The sequence below is a fragment of the Marmota marmota genome, unplaced genomic scaffold, assembly GCF_001458135.2.
Source record: "Marmota marmota marmota unplaced genomic scaffold, marMar, whole genome shotgun sequence".
NCBI classification, from domain to species: domain Eukaryota; kingdom Metazoa; phylum Chordata; class Mammalia; order Rodentia; family Sciuridae; genus Marmota; species Marmota marmota.
The window spans coordinates 11,364,542-11,372,958 of NW_026000019.1; the positions used below are offsets into that span (position 1 = coordinate 11,364,542).

The 8,417-nt window shown below is 42.2% G+C and overlaps 1 long non-coding RNA gene and 1 pseudogene across 1 annotated transcript; one reads left to right on the forward strand and one right to left on the reverse strand.

Moving 5' to 3' along the window:
- The first annotated feature begins 2,345 nt into the window (after nt 1-2,345).
- LOC125618722 lies at nt 2,346-3,290 on the forward strand. The gene is made up of 2 exons (XR_007350134.1): nt 2,346-2,601; nt 3,081-3,290. It is a non-coding gene; the product is annotated as an uncharacterized LOC125618722 (long non-coding RNA).
- Nucleotides 3,291-7,270: 3,980 nt separating this feature from the next.
- LOC107147219 lies at nt 7,271-7,830 on the reverse strand (annotated as a pseudogene).
- Nucleotides 7,831-8,417: the final 587 nt, after the last annotated feature.

Sequence of the window (8,417 nt, forward strand, 5' to 3'; positions counted from 1 at the left end):
CAGTGGCTATATCATGAAGAATGGATTATAAAGATGAGAGATTGTTACCCCATCCAGTTAAGAGATGGTAGTTCAGGGGGTAGAGTGGTAATCAGAAAGGTGGGGAGATGGGCAGAGATCCTGGATCTATTGGAGGGCATGTGGTCAGGCAGGCTGGATGTTGGATATGGGGTTCATGGATGGTGCAGAATTGAAGATGATTTTTGGATTTAGAGCTTGAGTAGTTTTGTGGACAGTGGTGCCATCTATAAAGATAGGAAAGGCTAGGGGAGGGTGATGTGCTTCATTTCTTAAATTTCTCCTATGGAAGAGTATTTCCTAACACCCAGGACCTCCTAAGATCTTGAGCAGTGAATTGAGGTGGTGAATCCTCACCAGGTTGAGCACAGATGACCCACAGGCTGCAGGAAGAACATTTAAAACTTGTATTTAAGCCAAGTAATGGCAGCCTAGGTGCCCATCAACAGATGAATGAAGTACAAATATGTGGCATATAAACACAGCCATAAAGAAGAACAGAATTATGTCAGGAAAGGGGCTGGGGTTGTAGCTCAGTGGTATAGTGTTTGCCTAGCACACGTGAAGCACTGGGTTCAATCCTTAGCACCACATAAAAATAAATAAATAAAATAAAGGTAGTGTGTCTACCTACAACACACAAACACACACACACACAGAGAATTATGTCAGGGAAATGAATGGAACTAGAGAACATCATGTTAAGTGAAATATGCCAGACTCAGAAATTCAAAGGTCCTATGTCTAATAAAATAAAATAAAACTTGTATTTAAACTTGTTTTATTCCTCATCCTTTTAAACGTACATTTTTTTTTGTACATGCCTTGCCACATGCATATCAGTACAGTGGTTTTTTTCTTTATACATATACTTACATATGCCATTTATAAATAAGTGATGATTGAATATAGAAACAAATGAACTGAGAGTTGGGGCAGACAGCTAGCTAGATATCAAAAGTGCTTTTCATTTCAAAGTAATATGGTGTCAGCTGGTAATCACTGCCCAACAGGAAGCAGCTTTGCCCAGTTTCCTTGTAGTAACCAGTTTTCCTCATCTGTGGAAGTGACATCTGTCAGTCTGGACCAAGACTTTGGAGGAGCAGGCACGACTTCTTCATGCTCATCGTCTTTTGTGGGCTTGCACGCAGACCATGGCCAGGTCCTGGGTTGAAGGCCTGAGATGGAAGGAACCTTCATTCCTGGTACATTGCTGAGAGGGGGCTGCCCACCTTGTGCTACTTTATGAGTAAGAAATAAACTTTTGGATGTTTCAACCCTTTCTATGTTTGGGAGTCTTTGTTAGCACAGCCTAGCTTACAGGAAACATGCTTAACATTTTTCTGTTGGCTGGATGCCACGGGAAAACTATTTGGAGGTTGCTGGTCTGAGCACTTGCCAGAAGTAAGTGAATGGTCACGGTTGTTTTGTCTTATCAGACCCAGGGGAGAGCAGCTCATCATTTCTCCCTCCACGTAATTGAAAACGTCATTGTCATGGAATGGTGTTTAAGCTGGCTGAGTTCTGTTTTGGTAGAACTGAAATTAATAAAATATTTAGGAAGATCCACAAATTTGGATTATCATCAATTATAAAAAGCAACTAGCCTTAATTCAAGGGTCGTCTTGGAAGACGAGGGAATATTCGATAAACGTTATTGGAAAACATTAGTGGAATTCAGCGAGAGGGAACGTTTGTCTGGCACAGATTTTGCTTACATTTCCAACTACTTTTACATCCTTGGGTTTCAGTTTAAATTGTTTACTTCCAAGGCCCATGGACTCTTAAGATTCAAGTGTTTTCAGTTACCTTTGCCAATGAAATGAGAGTTCATGGTCTTTCCCCTTCCCTGGCCCCTGGGTTTAGATGGTGAGGCTTTGAGAATTCCTTAGAGAACTCAGCTTAGGGGAGGCACAGAAGGCTGCATCAAGGCAATGTTCTCAAAAGCGGAGACCAACAGACCATGATTAAAGTCAGCTTGCAGGTATATTGGCTGGAACTGTCATGCCAGCTGCTTGTAAGCCTCACAAGATGATGGATGTCTTCCCGTTATTCCTACTGCTCTCCAGAATTTATTAGCAGAAAAGAAAAATGGGGAAAGGCTGTAACTCCCAGAGGTTCCAAAATTGTCTTTGCAACATCGAGCAGTGAAGGCCTGGGTGTCAGTCATGAGTGAATCACTGGGCATTCGTGTGGTTCCGAGGGAAGTGTCAGAACCTTGGAGCTGTTGCCAAGAGCAGTGGGGGCATCTGGACAGAAGGGCTGAGTGCAGTTTAAGGGGACTGGAGCTGCAGATCCATTTGTCAATCTGACCTGAGAACTGTAGCCAGTGGCTGTTGAGGGAAAGCACACTGTTATGGTTCTCAATGGCCTTGGAGGAATGAATGGTTACAGGACAGGGAAGCCCTGCTGGGGCTCAGGAGTGTAATGCAGAAACTCTGTCACCATGGAACTGGTGAAGGGCGGTAGGGGTTGGTGGGGGCGGGGTCAGCGGCTAAGGGAGGCAGAAACACGGATTTGAATCTGTCATCTTAGGTCTGGAAGCTAATTCCCCTCCTTCCCCCTTCCTTCTCTTTTCTCCTGGTAAGTAAGCTAAGAATAAAAATCCTGGCACCTGCTGCTTTATTTTTCACTCAAGAAACTGATTAATGAGGGCTGCTGGGTTTAATCAATGGTTGTCTATTTCAGCTTAGAAAACACTATTTTGGGGAGTGGAAGAAATATTGGCAATCATTCACCTTGTGGAGGGCCTGTATTATTTTATAAGTGGTTGAAAGAACAGACTTCGGCATTCAAGAATCTATTGCTGGGATATGTGCTTCTCCACCTAGAGCAGGATATTAATAGCTGTGTGACTTGAGTGGTTCTGGCCCCCTCACCAGGGAAATGTGGTGATGATGATGATGATGATGATAATAATAATAATAATAATAATAATAATAATAATAATAACCTCTTAAATTTGTTGTGAAAGTTAAGCAAGAGCCCTGTAGGAAGTAAATGTTGGAAAAATGTTAACTCTCTCCATTATCCGCATTTCTTTTTCCCTTTCCTCTTTTCAGAAGTAAGATAGAGAAGATATATGCCTATGGGCACTTGGGATTCAAGCCTCTGCTTTTGGTTAAATTTCCTGCTGTTTTTGGAACTCCTACTCATCCTTATTGAATCCAGAGAGTTAACATCACATCCATTCATTCTGTCTGAAGCATTCCCCTCTCTGTTTTGCCTTAATAAGTTAAAATGAACTGATAATAAAGAGAAGTTTGCTTTCATTTCCTGAGGAGAAACTGTGGAAAAATAATTTGAGTACTTTTTATTTGTCAGGCCTGGTCAATGTTGGGGACTGTAGGTTGTGCAGAGGTGATATCTCTGTCTCAAAACTGTGGAATTAAAGAGGAATATTATTCTAGATGCACAAAGTTAGCTTTGTGTTCGTGGGTGAGGTATGCCTGCCAACATCTCAGCTCTTGTGGGTGTTTTGGGTTTGTTTTGGTACCGGGGATTGAACACCGGGGAGCTTTACCACTGAGCTACATTCTCAGTCCTTTCTTTATTTTGAGACAGGCTCTTGCTAAGTTGCTGAGACTGAACTTGAACTTGTGATCCTCCTTGGGTTCTTGGATTAAAGGTGTGTGCCACTGTGCCCAGCTCAGCTATCATGTGAGAACTTTACCTAAGTGCCACAAAACTTCAACTTCTTGTAGCCTGACTGCTCTCCATATCTAGAAAACAGGGTAAAGTCAGTGTTTGAGTAGTCCAGGAAGCAGAAACTATTCCTCGTATTTAAGTAGATAAATGTAGGAGAGTAGATGCTGAGAAAAATTTTGGAAGGATTAAGGATGAGTAGGCTCGAGGCTGGGCCTCTAAGGATGACCCCTCGAATATTGAGAAATGATATGACTGCAAGAGATATGACACCAGGTGCCTTGAATAGGAAGGCCAGTTGAGGGTTCTGCTGGCACCAGTGACTATAGTGACACATGGCATGACAATGATGTAGAGACCAGAAGACAGATAGCTCAGGAAGCAGCTGCTGCTGCTCTTCTTCAAATTGTTGGAATAGTGGAGTGTGAGCCTAGATGTCTCCATTGCCCACCTGCCCCTCGACACCTCTGAAGGCAGACTGGAGACTGTCAGCACTAAGTCTTCCCTGCTTGGAGAACATAGAGAAAGTAGCAGGAAGACGGCTTCTGTCTCTTTTCCACTTTCCCAATCTCTGAGGAGTGCATCTAATTGTCAGGACCCAGGTCATTCATATCTAGTGCCCTAACTGGAGTCTGGAAAATGTGGTTTGCTGTTTCCAGGTTTTGTGGCACCTGGGAATAGGTGAGAGGGCACGCTGAACCACAATCTATGGAGTCCTGCACACTGCCCTACTCGAGTCCCATCATGAACATTTGACAGTCTCTAATTCAACTATGAGTATTCAGCAAAACCAAACCAATTCATTGAGCAAAGGGGGGCGGGGAGGGAAAAAGAGGGGGAGAGAGAGGCAGAGATTTGCACATGGGGCAATTCTGTTGGTGTACCACTGAAGGAGCTGGGCATCAGGACTTAAATGCATGTGAGAGGAGATATGCCAACCTCAGCTATCTCAGTCCCTGGGTCTGCCTCATAATATGAGGGTCCTGCCTCTCTTAGTCTGTAATCTGATAACTGAATAGAGTGATTAAAAAGCTGTATCTGGCCAGTCGTGGTGACGCACGCCTGTAATTCCAGTGGCTTGGGAGGCTGAGACAGGAGGATTGCAAGTTCAAAGCCAGCCTCAGCAAAAAAAGCGAAGCTCTAAGCAACTCAGTGAGACCCTGTCTCTAAATAAAATACAAAAAAGGGCTGAGGATGTGGCTCAGTGGTTGAGTGTCCCTGAGTTCAATCCCTAGTACCCCACCAAAAAAAAAGCTGTATCTGACCCCCAACACAATACCATACCCCTTCATGTTTATAAGATGACACAGTAGGCCAAAAGATAATCTAGAAGGCAAATTGAAAAAAAAAAAAGCTGTTTATGAATTTTTAGCTTGCTGGCTGAAATTCTAGACCCTTCCTCCACACCCTCCCATTAGATCTAACTTCACTGTAATTCACTGAGAATCATTAAGAATCAAAGCAAATGAGCAGTCATGTGAAAGGATGTTGTAAAGACCTACATAACTCAGGTAATATTATTATACACAGTGCCTTACATGGAACAGATGCTTTTAACCTTTGCTAAATTTGCTTTATCATTCTCTCTCTCTCTCTGACTCTTAATCTCTATACACACACACACACACACACACACAGTTAGCTTCTGTGTCTGGAGTTCTGCATTCTTGTCTTCAACCAACATCTGATTGAAAATATTTTTTTAAAAATTTGCACCTGTGCTGAACATGTACTTATCATTTTCTAAATAATACATATAACAACCATTTATATCTCATTTTTATTGTAGTAAGTATTATAAATAATCTAGAGAGGACTAAAGGTATATGAGAATATGTGTACATTATATGTGAATGCTATGCCACTTTCTAAAAGGGACTTGAGCACCCTCAGAATTTGGAATTCATGGGAGGGGGTGGGGGATGCCCTGGAACCAACCCCACATGAATACCTAGGGATGACTGTATATTATTTTTCTTGAACCATTCGACAACAAGTTTTATAAATCATGCCCTTTTGTCTCTGGATACTTGAGTGTATATTTTCTAAGAAGAGTATTCACCTAGGATATTTAATATTAATAAACTATTATCTAATTTACAGACCCTACCCATATTTTGCTAATTGTCCCCATACTTTTTTCCTAGCAATGATTTTTTTTCCATGCAGTATCCAATTCAGAATCATATACCTGGAATGGTTTGTGGCCTTTCTTTGATTTTCATGACCTTGACATTTTAAAAGAATTTAGGCCAGTTATTTTTTATAATGTCAGTCAAATTGGGTTTTGTCCAATGTTCCCTCATGATTAGAGTCAGATTATGTAATTTTGGTAGAAATATTAAATCTGCAGTTAATGTTTCTTGAGCTAAATAAAAAAACATAACCCCAGGTAGGTTCACTAAGTCGTAGTTAAGATCACTTGGATGGGGAGTCAGCCCCTTGTGGAAGCCAACCAAGTTCTGCCATCAGCTATTTGGTATTAAGATGCAATAATAAAACGATGGTGATGATAATAATAACTTTAGCAATATGCAAAGTGCTTTTATATGTATTCTTTCATAAAATCCTTCAATTATCTCAAGAGATAAAATGAGACTTTATGGATCAGGAGGGAGCTCAAGGCCTGTGCCCAAGGTCACACAGGTCGGAAGTGGCAGAGCCAGAGTTCAAACCTAGGTTTTAAACCAGACTCTGAATCTTTGGCTGCTAAACCAACATGCTGGAGTGGAAGTCACATGCCTTGAGAAATTCATCTCTCAAAAAGGGAGGAGTGTCTAAGTTAGAACTTCCAGCATTTGGGATTTCACAGAGCAATGAAAATAATTTTAAAAAACTGGATTCCAGAGATGAAACTATAAGCCTTTATATGACCAAGTAAGGATATTAAAATATAAAAACAAATGTTATCTAACATCAATACTGTTTCATAAAAGAAATGACATTTTAATAGACAAGGGGAAAGTCATAATCTCAGAAAAAGAACATTCTTTGGAATTGAATGTGCTAGGTTTGTAGTGTACTCTGTTCCTTGCCATTAATTCCCTCAGTTCACAGGGTCCTGTGAAAGATCTGCCCATAACAGTCCCCATCTGTGGCTTGTTACAGTGCCATGTGCTCTCTCGTCCAGTGGCTTTGTTTAAGTGACAAAACTGTGTGAGCAGGGAAAGCATTGGTGCAAATGGAGCAGGGTTGGGGTAGGAAGGGGTGGGGGGCCCATTTATTTTGTTCCCTTTTGCAATTTTTTAGGCACCTTTGATTCCTCTTCTTCTGGACTCCATAGTTCCTTGTGCAATACTTCTGCCTCCTCCTCCTCCTCCTCCTCCTCCTCCTCCTCCTCCTCCTCCTTCCTCTCCTTCTTCCATCTTCCCAGTGTCTCATCTCTTGTTCCTCTGCTCCTAGTTTGCATTTTAAGGAATAGGAGGCAAGAGATCAAATTCAACATTCTCATTTGGGCATGATAGAAATGAGACATCACTTGTTTTATGATTGCGGGCTCAGGATAGAAGTTTCCAGAAGCTTCTGTCAGTGAAGTTGAGCATTCATCCTGGCACAGTTTTTTTTTTTTTTAATCTTATTAATACAGGGCTTATTTGTCTTCCCTCTGTCAAACTCTCAGCCAGCCACTTTCCCCAGACTGCCTGGGGAGGTATAGGAAAAGGGACGTACAAGGCAGACAAGATCTGGGAGAAAGAATGCCAGGGGGAGACTGCTCCTTCACATGGCTGGTGAAGAGGAGGAGAAAGGCCAAGGCCAATGTCAGGCAAAAGAGCCCCACAGCTTCTGAGAGGGCAAAGCCTAGAATGGTGTAGGAGAAGAGCTGTTGCTTCCGAGAAGGGTCCCTGGCATAACCAATGATAAGGTTTCCAAATACAATCCCAATCCCAGCCCCAGAGACAGCCACCCCTATTGCGGCAGCCCCAGCCCCAATGAACTTGGCTGCTGTGTTATCACCCTTGAGATGGTGCTGGTTTGGAAGCTGCAGCTAGAGATAAGTGAGCTCAGGGGGTGTGGGACTGTCAAGCTGCTGAAACTCTCATATGTCAGTGTCTCTGGTCAGTTCAGCAACGCTGCAGATAATGGGCGGCTCAGCAGCTGATAGGTGCTCCTGACCAAGGAGTGGGTGGAGAGGAACTTGGAGCAGGCAGACATTTTCAGTGGGTGAGGGGCTGTGGCAAGAGAGCTGCTCCCAGTGCAGAGAAGACAGAGAGGAAATTGTATCTTTTAAAAAAAAAAATTAAAATATTTTTTTAGTTGTAGTTGGACACAATACCTTTATTTTATTGATTTATTTATTTTTATGTGGTGCTGAGGATTGAACCCAGCGCTAACGAGCCCTTTACTGCTGAGCCACAACTCCAGCCCCACAGTTGTATCTTTTATTAATGTATTAAATAACTAGATCTCCAAGTGGGCCTAATAACTCCTCTAATTTCAGAATAGGGATAATTGTAAATAGTATTTTGCAACATTACATCAACATACTGGGATTTTAAAACAGCTATGATTATTCCAGGCATCACAGGTTACCACTGCTGAAGTGGAAGGCTACAGCCACATTGAAGGAAAGGCACAATTTTGGTTAGAGGTGGGTGGAAATCAAGATGTAATCCACCCCTCTTCTAGTGCGTGGATTCTCTGACTTTTATCTATAGATCCCTCGGTGGTTTGTGTGGGGGCAGGAGTCTGAGGACCTTAGATTAAAGCCCTTGTTTTAAAATCTCTATTCCCAGCCCACTTCCTTATTTTTCATC